Source organism: Crotalus tigris, unplaced genomic scaffold, assembly GCF_016545835.1.
Source record: "Crotalus tigris isolate CLP2741 ecotype Arizona unplaced genomic scaffold, ASM1654583v1 scf7180000019553.37968852642:3898890, whole genome shotgun sequence".
Classification (NCBI taxonomy): Eukaryota; Metazoa; Chordata; class Lepidosauria; order Squamata; family Viperidae; genus Crotalus; species Crotalus tigris.
The window spans coordinates 2,732,863-2,747,084 of NW_024097591.1; the positions used below are offsets into that span (position 1 = coordinate 2,732,863).

At 44.2% G+C, this 14,222-nt stretch overlaps 1 long non-coding RNA gene across 1 annotated transcript; it reads right to left on the reverse strand.

Moving 5' to 3' along the window:
* Positions 1 to 3,997: 3,997 nt before the first annotated feature.
* On the reverse strand, positions 3,998 to 6,731 carry LOC120317076. The gene is made up of 2 exons (XR_005559129.1): positions 6,543 to 6,731; positions 3,998 to 4,651 (listed from the first exon to the last, which is right to left on the reverse strand). It is a non-coding gene; the product is annotated as an uncharacterized LOC120317076 (long non-coding RNA).
* Positions 6,732 to 14,222: the final 7,491 nt, after the last annotated feature.

Sequence of the window (14,222 nt, forward strand, 5' to 3'; positions counted from 1 at the left end):
TTTCAATCCCATCTTTTCAGCCACCCCACTCACAAAGTTGTTGTTCAAACTCCAGATAACTAGATCAATGCTAGGTCTGAATGTGTAGCAACTTTTGAAAACATCCCATCTCTTCAAGTAGGTCACCCTTCCCAGAATTTAGAAAGAAGACAGGCTGGGCCAGCTTGGCTCACCTTAAGCCCAGATCCGTGATGTTCAACATGGAGAAGACCAGTTGAGCTTCTGGAAAAGCTGGCAGCTCCAGAGATGAGAAGGGGTTGTATTGTTCCTTCACATTGATCCACAAAGCTTAGGCACCACCCAAGGATGTATATAGGAGATGTTCAGACCACGCCATGAGTCAACTTTGGCTCCATTCTTCTTGTTGTCCACTTCTCTCTTTCTTTCCTCCTGCAGGGACAGGACCCAGTTTTGAAGGTGACACCTAGGGGGGTGAGGAAAAATAGAAGATCAGAAGACCCTGAGGTCTGATCTTCTAGAGAAGATTGCCTTGACTTCTAGTTCTTCTCCTTAGCCTCCATCCATCTTTTCTTCCTCACCAGAAGCCTGGACAGATCTTTCAAGATGTCCAGGCTGTTCCGAGCCTTCACCGAGATGATTGAGAGGCAGTCCAAGGTGGTCCCAAGCAAGTCCCCAGACGCCGAGCCATTGAAGAAGAGCGAGTTCAAAACCCTAATTCAGAAGGAGTTGACCATTAGCAAGGTAATCTGAATTTTTTTTTTTTGCAAGAGATGGTTTTTATAGAAGGTTGAAAAGGCAAAGGAGAAAAGAAGGTGGGTGGGAGGGAAGGAAGGAAGGAAGGAAGGAAGGAAGGAAGGAAGGAAGGAAGGAAGGAAGGAGGTGCCTGGATACTTGTTTACTTCCACTGTTGATTGCTACTTGATGGATTGATTATAGGCAATCAAATTGTTCATGAATATTTTTTTTTTTTTAAAAGATGTTATATTTGATGTAATTGTGGAATCTGGCCTGAAGTCTGACCTGGAAAAAAAAAGGGAATTTTTAATTCTTAAACTCATTTTCAGCTTTGATTGAATTCATGTGCCAAGAGGTACTAGAACATTTGATAGAGGAGAATACTTGTAGATTGGGGTTGAACCATGGGTGCTCTCTGAGCTTGGTTTTCCTGCAGACGTTTCATGACCCAACTAGGTAACATCATCAGTGTGATAAGGGAGTGGGGGATTATGGGGAGGGGGAGGGGGGAGAAGGAGGAGGGGGAGGAGGGGGAGGAAGAGGAAGAGGTGGGGGTAGAGGAGAACTGAGAGGTCCTTGGTGTTCTCTAAGCCTGAGTGGTTTTCTTGCAGACATTTCCTAACTCAACTAGGTGACATCATCAGTGCTAGAAGCCATGGTGTTTGCGCTGATGATGTCACCTAGCTGGGTCATGAAACATCTGCAAGAAAATCCCCCCCAGCTCAGAGATCACCATGGACTCCCCCCCAAGTAGGTCATTTATTGGCCTGGACCCACCTCTAGAAACCAGGCACGCAAGCCCATAATCTCCAGCCTTGCTCCTTGACAAAAATATGTTTAGGCTATCATTTGCAAACCAACTGACCCACCCCATTTTACGGCCTCGGGGTCGGTTCTTTTTACGCTTTCCAGAGGACACGCAAATACAAGAACATCAAAGTTCTCCACGACGACGCGGAGCTGATGAACGAGAAGATGCTGAGAGGGCAAGGACATTGAAGGAAATCCATTTGCAAGAATTTCTAACCCCTTTGGATTGCCACCATCCCCGCTTAAAAGGAGGGGAAGGATAAATTGGACCAGCATTCTGATTGCATTCCTTTCTTTTCACCTTTCTAAAGTGGTTTTCCAGTGCTTCAGGAGCTGCCATTCTGCAGTTACAAATACTGAGAATTGCATCATTTTTAAGGTGTCGCTCAAGAGCTTTGCTTTAGCCTGTTTGGAGCAACGGCAGAGCGATTAATGTAGTTTTTGTGGGTATTGGCCACAGGGTGGTGTTTGCTATCTGTTTCCTCCAAAATATACACATTCCCCAAGCAGCTAGTCCACATGGAGGAGGAGGAGCTGCCTCTTCAGCTTACTTGAAGTGATTTATTTGCTAAAGGAGGGATGGCCCGAGTGAAGAAAAACTGTGAAAGAAAGCAAAAATTTTCTAAAGCCATTTCCCCACCCCAAATATTATCTAAGGTGTAAAAACCCTGATCTGATATTTCAGCCTGTTTGCCTTCTACCTTTATTCCCTTGGTTTCATTTGCAAAGGCTGGAAAGTTTGCATTAATACGTACAATTATATTACATTTATGTGCAGCATACACACATTATATTTATATTCAAAGAATTTGTCCCAAATCTTCTTTCTTTGCCACACGGTTTTACCTCAACCCGTCTTCTACCAGCCATTAGCAAAACTGTGTCCGCGGATAACATATGCCTGATCCATCATTCAGAACTGTTTGGAAACTAAAATTAAATCTAATTTAAGAAGGGGAGGTTTTTTTTAAAACTCACAGTGACTGCGGATAAGCAGAAATAGCAAAATGGTAGCTTCTGGTTCAAATATATTTTTTGGTTTCTATTTTTTATTTTATTAAATAGCGTGCCTGGCTGAGGAATTCTGGGAGTTGAAGTCCGCAAGTCATAAAAGGGCCCAGTTTGAAGACCCCTGTCAAGGTCCCACCCAGAAGTTGTGAGACGTTCGAGCTCCAAATTTACGCAAGACATTCGTTAAGTGGGTTTTGCCCCCTTTTACGATCTTTCTTGACCCAGTTGTTAAGTGAATCCTTGCGGCTGTTAAGTTAGGCACACAGTGGTTATTGAATCTGGCTTCCTCACTGACTTTGTCAGAAGGTCGCAGAAGAGAATCACGTGACTCTGGGACATTGTGACGGTCATAAATATGAGTCAGTGGCCCAGTGTCTGAATTTTGATCACGGGATCACGGTATGGCAGCAACGACCATAAGTGTGAAACATGGTCATAATTCCCGTAGCAAATCGGGGAATTTTTATCAATGTATAAATATTTATAAATATTTCATAAATCAAGCCACCTAGAACTAAGGAGAAACCTTCTGACAGTTAGAACAATTAACCAGTGGAACTACCTGCCTCCAGAAGTGGTGAGTGCTCCAACACTGGAAGTTTTTAAGAAGAGACTGGATGGCCATTTGTCCGAAATGGTGTAGGGTTTCCTGCCTGAGCAGGGAGTTGGACTAGATGACCTCCAAGGTCCCTTCCGACTTTATTATTATTATTATTAACAACTTGCCTCCAGAAGTTGTGAATGCTCCAACACTGGAAGTTTTTAAGAAGAGACTGGACAGCCATTTGTCTGAAATGGTATAGGGTTTCCTGCCTGAGCAGGGAGCTGGACTAGATGACCTCCAAGCTCCCTTCCAACTTTATTATTATTATTATTATTATTATTATTATTATTATTATTATTATTATTATTATGGATCATCGCACAGTTAGCCAGATGTTCAGACTGTATTTGACATTTTGTCTACCTATCGAGTCCTTACCAGGACCTGGGATAGGCAGATGTGGATGTTTGATGGTATTACAGATCTCGTCGCAGGATGGAAGCAGTTCCTAGTAAGGCCGCCTTTTGCAATTGACTAATGCCGAATTTGTCAATGCCGATGATGGTGTTCAAGTGGTGCTCCAGTTGTTTTGGGATTGCACCCAAGGAGCCTATGACTATTGCTACTACCCTTGCTTGCTTTTGCCACAGTCTTTCTATTTCTATTTGTAGGTCTTTGTATTTTGTTATCTTCTCCAGTTCTTTCTCGTTGTTGTTGTTGTTGTTGTTATTATTATTATTATTATTATTATTATTATTATTATTATTATTATTATTATTATCATTATTATCTTATCTCTAATGACCTTGAGAAAGTCTTGGGGAAATGGGAAAGTGGGGTGTTGCTGTCTCAACTCTGGCCGGGAGTCAGATTTGATGTGTGCTTGTGTTCCTCTTCACACCCACGCCTAAAGGTCCCACAAGAAGGCAACTTTCAGGTGTCTGCTAATTCATGCATTTTAATACCATTTTGCCAAGGGACAAGCAGAGAGCAAGGTAAGGCACCATTTTGCCAAGGGACAAGCAGAGAGCAAGGTAAGGGGAAGAGAGGAGGAGGAGATGATTACATGATTAAGGATCACAAGACCGGTTCTTCTCGGAAGTTCTCCAGATGGTTTGGGGGCTGCAGTCTTCTCCAGGTCTTCCGTGGTTGGGTTTGGCCTCCGAGAAGTCAACAAACACAGCCGCCAGCGCAGAGTTGCGTGGATGGTCCTCTTTGAGCATCAATTCCCGGGTCTTGTTTTCTTGGTGGGCTTCCATGTTGGTTGAGGTCTGAAGCCAAGAGGTGGACTTTCTCCTTCCTGGTCTCCCTTCCTGGTTCTGACGTCGCCTTCAACGGCGTCTTAACAGCATTTGGGGTTTTGGTCCTGCTGCTTAGGGCAACATTGCTTGGGAGGGGGGCAGTACTGCTGAGGTGGGGGGCAGCACTGCTGGGGTGGGGAGCAGCACTTCTGGGGAGGGGGGCAGCACTTCTGGGGAGGGGGGCAGCACTCCTGAGGTGGGGGGATGGTCTTCTTGCACTGGGGAGGAATGGGACAAGGTTGCTTGCACTGCTGACTCTGGAAGGACATTCTGGTGGCTTTCAAGAAACCTGGAAAAGGGACGAAAAAGAAAAACGGTCTGGTTGTTTTCCATCGTCAGAAAGTTTTATTCAAGTCATCTGCTCCTCTCTGGCCTGCTTTCCTGCTTCCCTCGGTGGTAGACTGCTCCTGAACCTGGAGGATCCGCTCTCCCTCACCTCACTGATGGAGATGACATTTAGCCAAATCAGACGAGAGAGCTTGACTTGCCCCCCCCAAAAGCCAAGTTTCCATCCCTTTTTTTTAAAATTGTAAATTCAAGGAGAAGAGACATGGCCACCTTTTGCTGGCCGGGGAATTCTGGGAGTTGAAGTTCCTGCCTGAGCAGGGGGTTGGACTAGATGACCTCCAAGGTCCCTTCCATCATCATCATCATCATCATCATTATTACTACTACTATTACTACTATATATTAAAGTGACTGAATCGGATGCGTAGAAGATAGAAAGGAAGAGACCAGCGGGCATTCCCGCATTGCAAATATTAAAATTATTTCATCGGATAATTTTTAATCTCCTCCCTGGATTGGTCAGTCCACTGCTGGATTCCTTGGGAAAAAAACACACCCCAACTATTGAATTTCCAACTTCCAGAATTACAAGCAGCTAAACTGGATTTGAAAAGATCTCAGCCAGGAAGCTAAAGTGGATTTATTTAGTTTTCATTGCTTTTTCAGCAGATCGATGGGGCTCAATCAACCCGAGGCAAATCTAACACGCCAGTGAGTTCCCTAACCAAACGAAGGCTAATTAATTATATTTATTACTATAATTCAAGTTAGGCCAATCACCAACTCTTAAATTCATAAAATTAAATAATCTATTCCCAAGCAGGGTGATTTTTGCCTAATTAACCGGAATTGCCATTATTAATCAAACCAACCTAAATCGCCCTTGTTAATTCTAGTCATCCTCAGTTCATAAGGCAATCCTCCCTAAACAGCCTCAATAAATTAAACTATTTCCTCATTGTGGTTTCTCCACGTGTGTAAATCTAGAGAGAAAATTAATAACTGCTAAAGCAGTGGTTCTCAACCTTTTTAATGCCGCGACCCCCCAAATGATCGTAAGTCGAGGACTACTCAACCGGTCGTAAGTCGAGGACTACTCAACTGGTGCAGCACCGTTTGCAGAATGGGACTTTTGGTGGGCTCAGCAGGGCAGAGACAGCCTGGACAATTCCTATTGGCTTTTGAAAGCCAATAGAATTAGACTCTATTCAAGAGAGTCTGTTCTATTGGCTTTCAAAAGCCAATAGAATAAAAGGGAGTAGCACAGCTAAGGAGAAGGGGGGAAAAATGGTGGACTGCGTTGTTTGGCGACCCCCATGAAATGGTCGTTCGACTCCAAATGGGGTCCCGACCCACAGGTTGAGAACCACTGCGCTAAAGACTAAAAAACACCCATTCAATTCAAGCATCCTCCAATAACCCAATTCTTTTTAAAACTGAAATGAATCTGAATTTAAATTGAGGCTTGAGTTTAAATCTTCAGCCTTTGAGGTGCATCAAAGCACCTGCTAAAGATTAAAACAGCCGCATTCAATTCAAGCATCCTTCAATAATTCTTCTTCCTCCACGGTTGCAACCTTCATCTGAGTTCAATCTGAAATAAGTATGAATTTAAATGTAGGCTTCAGTTTAAATCTTCAGCTTTAAAGGTGCATCGAAGCACCGGCTAAAGATTAAAACAGCCGCATTCAATTCAAGCACCCATCAATAACTCAATTTTCTTTAAAAAACAAAAAAACAAACAAAACAAAACTGGGTGTCTTTCTTCCACCAAGATTGCAACCTTCCTCCGAGTTCGAACTGAAATAAACCTTAATTTAAACTTGCCGGCCCATCGATGCTTGGGCTGCGGAAGCAACCCAAAACTAGGAGAAACAACTCAAAGTACTCACTGACTTGGAGATACGATCTGAGTTCCTCAGTAGCTCGGAGAGCGAAGTGAATTGAGGAAGCAGGAGTTCTGGGAGAATTTATAAAGTGGCTGCTGAATATTCCGTTTGCCTCAAGTTCCTCCTTATTAGATGCCAGGGGGAAGAGAAGAAACCCTGGAACCACCCTCTCTGAATGAGAAACTATCCCTTTTGCAATGCTAAACCTGTTTATGTGGCCGTTCTGGCATTTACTCAGAACCGCCTGGCTGCACCATCATTGGGAAAGGGGTTAATTATTTGCTGCTCATCCCGAGATAATGGCCTTGTTTCCTTATCAGATCTGGGTTAGTTCCCTTCTCTGGAGGAGGAATGACATTTCTGGACGGAAAGAGGAAAAGAGAGTGGGAATAAGAAGAATGCAGGGAGTCCTCGAACTTACGGCCGGCGGCTTAGTGAGGGTTTGAAGTTACCGTAGGCCGCTGGGCTCCCCCAATAAATCGGCTTAATTGGAGAGCTTGCTAGGGGCCAGGCCAACTTCCGGCTGCTGTTGTCTCTGCTCATCGGAAGCCTGGTTGAGAAGGATGCAAATGGTGACCACAGGATGCTGAGGCAGCCATAAGTGGGAGGACCAGTTATAAAGTAGCATCTGTTGGGTACAAAGAATCAGGACCATATGCCAAGTTGCAGGTTGAGATGTATTGCCTATACACAAGGATCTAAACCGGCACCAGATAAGGGTCAAAGGGAATTCAAGAGGGTTGACCTGGAACATTTGTGGCAATGTAAGGATTCTGAGCCGATGACCTGCTTAACTCCACCCACACCCAGCTCTGCTTGCTCTTCTCCTACAGCATTGTAACTTCAAACAGCCACTAAACAGGGGTTGTTCAGCAAACCCTTTATATATACTGTATATATACACACACACACTAACAGCTCAGATGGTCTTCAATCCTTAGCAGAAATGGGCTATGATGTTCTCTCTCTCTCTCTCTCTCTCTCTCTCTCTCTCTCTCTCTCTCACATGCACACACATACGCATACATTGTCTATCTATTGTTATCACTCTCTCTATCGTTATCTCTTTCTCTCTGTCATCTATATATCTAGCCTCTCTACAAATATATATGTGTATCTCTCTCTCTCTCTCTCTCACTTATCTGTCTGATAGATCTATCAATCTAGCTTCTATAAATATATATCTCTCATTGTCTATCATCATCTCTCTTTCTTATTGTTATCTCTCTCTGTCTGCCTTTCTGTCTGTCTATCTATCTATCTATCTATCTATCTATCTATCTATCTATCTATCTATCTATCTATCTATCTATCTATCTATCCCCCCCTTAATAATGAAATAGCTACTTCGCACCCAGAATATTACTCATTTCAAGCGTGTTTCTCGCCCCATTCCCAGGACGAGTCCTTCCCCAGGGGATCCTAAGATTATTGCTTGGGTGTTTCATAACAAAGATTGAGGTCAAACGTGCAAAACCAGCAGGCAGATGGACTCTCCAGATTACCTTTACAAACAATAAAATCATGGTAGGAAATGGGATGTAAATATAGAAATTGCCAGCCAGGCAGATTCCTGCCATTGTCAATCGCGACGGTCAGGTGAGGGTGAGGTAATCTTGTTCAACGTCTCCCAAGACGGCTAAATCGCTTACCACATCGGGATGGCAATGACAGCATCCCATTATTAGCCTTATTAATAATATTAATGTGGCTCATTGTTTTTGACAACTGTTCTAATGTTGTGCTTTGGTATCCGACCACACCCAAAAAAGGAACTCGGAATCTGGGCATGATGAGGCTGCGACAAAATCACTTAAAGAAAAATAGGAATTAAATGCTTTCTAATACTTTGTTTTATAGAGATAAAGTCGTCCTCACTTAGTGACTTCAAGTGGGACAGGCAACTCCATTGCTACGTGCTGTGGTTACTAAGCAAAACATCGTGGCTGTGATGGACTGACCATTTTGTTTCTTCTTTGGTTGCTAAGTGAAGCCTGCGGTCGCTAAACAAAACAGCCTGTGACAGTGACAGGTTTATGACTTCACTTTGCCTTTGGTTGCTAAATGAAGCACTGCGGTCATTAAGCAAGACATCATCACATGATTGCAAGAGAAGATTTTACTACTGCCTTCCCTGTTAATCTTTGTTGTAACAAGCTGGTTGTGAAACACACAAGCGGTGATCACATAAGTACAGGACGCTGTGATGGTTGAAAACACACACTGGTTGCAAAGCTCCTGACTGTTGATTGTGTGATTGCAGGTCCTTGTGATGGCCGTAAGGGCACACCCGTTGTGATATGCCTGAATGGCGATGAACATGACAGTAGGATGCGATGAGGTTCATAAACAGGAAGATTCGCCACAGAGCTATTTCCCCCCAATTGTTATAACTTCAAACAGTCATTAAACGAGGCAATCAGTAAACGAGGACCTATTTCTCGCTTGTCAACCATGCATTAGGCATTATTGTTCCAATAAGCTCTTAACGTTTTGCTTTCAAGTTCATCTGGGAGGCATCAACCTCTCAAAAAGGGGTTTTTGACCACGGTCAGCCCACCTTACTGAGACAAAACAAACCGCGGTTTGTTTGTGACCGCTAGAATCAGAATCAGCCTTTTCCGCCCGTTTGATTGCAAAGATGTCAAACTTGCTGTGTGTTCCTTTTTTTTTTTTTTGCATCAGCGGGGTGAAAAAGTCAGATGTCACGGGAGATTAACAGCCCGGGATGTGACGAGGCAGAATTGTCTGTCACAGCTGTGATTTGTCGGCGTTTTATTAGTGGATTAATTGCTTTAAGTAGCATATCAAGGGCCTGGCCGGTTGCGAGGGCAGGAAATCAGAAGTGATGCGTGTCTCCTTCATCGTCTGTCGTTTCTGAAACGCCTGGGGCTCCCGTCCTCTCCTTCCTTCCACACCTGTTTCGTTCCACCCTTTTGGGGAAACAGCTCCCAATTTGCACTTGTTAAAGGAGGAGTGGGGGGGGGTGACCTCATGGCCTGGCGCTGCCCCGGCTGGTCCGGTCGGGCCGCCTGAGATAGGAGGGATTCCTGTGAGCCTCCCGTCATTAAGCAGGACGGGGTGACGAGGAAGAGCAGGTGCCTGGCAGGTTTCCTTCCTTCCTTCCTTCCTTCCTTCCTTCCTTCCTTCCTTCCTTCCTTCCTTCCTTCCTTCCTTCCTTCCATCCTATTTGTTGTTTCCTTTTTTCTCTCTTCTGTTCTTTCTTTCCTTCCTTTCTCATCTTCTTCCTCTCTTCCTTTATTCCATCCTCACCCTCGTTCTCCCCCTCCTTCCCTCCCTTCCTTATTCTATTCCTCCTTTCCATCTGTTTTCTCTCTTCCTTCTGTTCTCATTCTATTCCTTCTTTCCTTCTTCATCCACTTTCTCTCTCCCTTCCTACTGTTCTCATTCTATTCCTTCCTTCCTTCCTTCCTTCCTCCCTCCCTCCCTCCTTCCCTCCCCCTAAAGCAACCACTTTAAAGCATCTCGCTGTACAGCATCTAACACTTGCCCAGCCATGGCTGCTGTAAAACCCATAATGCACAGCCCCTGACTATGCTTCAATCCATAGATCAACGCAACCTTTCACCAGCATCTCCGTTTTTAAGCCAAAGATCTGAAACAAAACATCAGGATAAATTGTGACATTCTCCCCCCCCCCTTCCAAACCGGGATTGTCACAGGTCAGACGAGGCGCAGTTCCTCCCTGTGAAATGCCAATAATATTCATTTATTTCGGCCTCTCCAGACTGCCCTGGAGCACAAAGCTACGAGAATAATGTCTCACCTCGCACAGCAGCCTAAATTAAAAAATAACTCATTTTCATTGGAGAGACACTTCGAGCAATTTTCACTCCTGATTTTTTTATAGGGGCCAAAATAATCATCCCAGCTAATTTCCCACCCCCAGGGAATGGATGTCGTCGCACGAAAATTCCCGCCATCTCCCGTCCAGGCGTTCTTCAAAAAAATTCTGGTTAATAAGATTTTTTCTATGCTCTTTTCAGCAGATGCTTCCCTCCCTCGACACGACATGGAAGAATACCGTCAGTCCTCAACTTACGACAACAATCAGGATCAGAATTCCCATCGCTAAGCCAGGGGCCCCTGCTGCCTAAATTTTGATCTCATGACCGATGCTGCCATGATTGTAAGGGTGAGGACCTGTCATCAATCACTTTTTTCAGAACATCAAATGGTCACTAAACGAATATTTAAGTCAGCGACTCCCTGTGGAGATGGGAGGCTTAAAATCCAGGCTCGCGAGTTCGAATCTGAGCCGTTCTTTTCTCCAGGACTCTCCTTCTGTTCTTATTGGACAGATGGACAAAGCTGGCTCTGATTTACACACTGGTTCACTTACAACTGAGTGTAAATCTGATCTTTGACACCTCCGTCCTCGCTTACACATTGGTTCATTTACAACTGAGTGTAAATCTGAACTTTGACACCTCCGTCCTCATTTTGACACCTCTGTCCTTGCTTACACATTGGTTTGTTTGCAACTGAGTGTAAATCTGAACTTTGACACCTCCGTCCTCCTTTATACATTGATTTGTTTACAACTGAGTGTAAATTTGACCTTAGATCCCCTCCATCCTCGTTTTGACACCTCCATCCTCATTTATACATTGGTTCATTTACAACTGAATGTAAATCTGAACTTTAATATCTCCATCCTTGGTTACACATTGGTTCACTTACAGCTGAGTGTAAATCTAAACGTTGACACCTCCATCCTCGCCTACACACTGGTTTGTTTACAACTGAGTGTAAATCTGACCGCTTGCTAAATGAACGGCCGTAAGTCGGGGACTCCCTGTAGAGATGGGAGGCTTAAAATTCACGAGTTCGAATCCGGGCCGTTCTTTGCTTCTTTTTTCCACGGCTCTCCTTCTGTTCTTATTGTACAGATGGACAAAGCTGGCTCTGATTTACACACTGGTTCACTTACAACTGAGTGTAAATCTGAATGTTGACATCTCCCCCCATTCTCGTTCTCACCCGCACCGCGCTCTTCTTCGAGAGACAGCAGGAAATAACCCCTCCCTTGGTTCAACTCTGGGAAATTGTGGGGTGGATTTTGCCTGGCAAGAGCCCAGCCAGATGATTTAGCTGCTTCCTCGTGAGTAAGCCTGCCGACTCAGATTCAAAAGTAACTCAGCGGATGATTGATTGCAACTCCGTTGTAAAGTCAGCTGCAAGGTTAAGTAACAGATGAACAAGGCCCTAACTCTGAACTCTTTCACCACCAGGAGATAATAGAACTTTAATCGGGTGACTTTCCAGCATGATGCCATAAAGAGGTAGGGATTGCAAAAAAAAAAAAAAAGATAAAAGATTTTTAGAAAATATCTATTACTCAGACCAATTTTATCTTCCTCTCCCACCCGCTCAGTGAGTGACGCCTCACTTTGCGAGAAAGAGTTGAGAGTATAAATAGCCGAGCAAAATCTGAGGTTTGCATTCAACTTTTGAGTTCCTCTTTCACCGAGTGTGGTTCTCTCTCAAGAGGGTGAGTAGAGTCTGCTGCGGATGGATTGGTTTGAAAAGAAGTTGACGAGAAGAAAGGAGATTTTGGAGTAATGAAGGGAGAGAGAGAGAGAGAGAGAGAGCGAGCAGGTTGTTGGCCTGTTAAAAGGGAAAAGGAGAGAGAGAGAGAGAAAGAGAGAGAGAGAGAGAGAAAGAGAGAGAGAAAGAAATAAAGAGAAAGAGAGAGAGAGAAAGAGAGAGAAAGAGAGAGAGAGAAAGAGAGAGAGAGAGAGAGGGAGGAGAAGGCTTTAACAGAAGGATAGAATAAAGATTATGTGAAGTATTAGTACTGCTTTACAATGCCTTGGTAAGGCCACACTTGGGAAACTGAGTCTCGTTTTGGTCACCACAATATGAAAAAGATGTCGAGACTCTGGAAAGAGTGCAGAGAAGAGCAACAGAGATGATCAGGGGACTGGAGGCCAAAACATATAAAGAACAATTGCAGGAATTAGGTAGGCCTGGTTTAATGAAAAGAAGGACTTGGGGGGGACATGATAGCAGTCTTCCCTTATTTGAGGGGCTGCCCCAAAGAAGAGGGGCTCAACCTATTCTCCAAAGCCCCTGAAGGCAGGACAAGAAGCAACAGATGGAAACTCATCAAGGAGAGAAGCAACCTAGAACTAAGGAGAGATTTCCTAACAGGGAGAACAATTAACTTGTGGAACAGCTTGCCACTGGAGGTTTTCAAGAAGAGATTGGACAGCCATTTATCTGGGATGGTATAAGGTTTCCTGCCTGAGCAGGGGGTTGGACTAGAAGACCCCCGAGGTGCCTTCCAACTCTGTAATTCTATCAGGGGAGAAAATGGAAAGCAGGCAGAAATTCAGGCTGGGTTTGGACAGCCTTAGTGAGAAGGAAACGGATGGCGAGCATGCTTCAGTTCCCAAATCCACAGATTGTTAACCAGGCAATTTGCAGCCCAGGAATTAATAATCCCCATGGCTCATCTGAATGCAAATGGTGCGTGAAGGCAGCATGCATTTTGCATTAGTTGTGAAAAATCGGCATGCATTTTGCATCACCTGCTCATAATAACCAGATGACTATTAAGGCTGCTTTGTGCTCTTTTTCTAGACAGCTTTAATTAAGGAAGTTTTGATTTCTCCCCCCCCCTTACATTGTAGTAGTCCTAAATATATCTGACATGGATCTATTTATGTGTGCATATATTATATATTATTGCCAATCAGGGATCGAGAATATGTAGGGCTGTTAAATATAGATCAACGCACACGCGCACATAGTTTTTTTTTTTTTTAAAAAAAACCCCTGATAGGTCAACTATGATAAACATTGGATGAAATGAATGCAAATTTTAATACTGAAATTTAAGAAAAATGGATGAAATTAAAAAATGGCCCAGAATGGAAGTTTGTGTTTAACAAATTGTCAAGGGCTGATTTTACAGGACAATTTTCACTTTGCTTTGGGATTTAACGGATCTCCTGGCCAAAACTGTACAGAATTAGACTTTTCTTGATAGCTTGGGAGATTATTTTTAGCAGACGCATCTAGCCATGATTGTAAAACTGGAGGAAGGGGTTAGGGCTTTGGGTCTATAGGTCTGCTGGGAATTGAGCTGAAGGATTTGGGAATAATGAAAAGTTGAGTTTTGTTTTCTTTTATTAAATCTCCTTCTCCAGTTTACCCAACCCACCAAGATGTCTTACTATCAGCAGCAATGTAAGCAGCCTTGCCAGCCCCCTCCTCAGTGCCAGAAGACTTGCCCCACACCAGTGTGCCCCCCACAAGTGTGTCCACCCAAACCTTGTCCTCCTCAAGATTGTCTCCCCAGACCTTGTCCTCAAGATTGTCTCCCCAGACCTTGCCCTCAAAATTGTCTCCCCAAACCTTGCCCTCAAGATTGTCTCCCCAGACCTTGCCCTCAAGATTGTCTTCCCAAACCTTGTCCTCAAGATTGTCTCCCCAAACCTTGCCCTCAAGATTGTCTCCCCAAACCTTGTCCTCAAGATTGTCTCCCCAAACCTTGCTCCCCCAAACCCTGTCCCCAAGACCAGCAACGCTGCCATTCTCCCCAAGACCAATATCCACAACGTTATTGAGATGCCTTCAACTGGAGGAGTGGAGAAAGAAGGAAGACGCGCTTGGGGCTTTGTGGATCTCTACGCTTGGATGAACTTCTTCCTA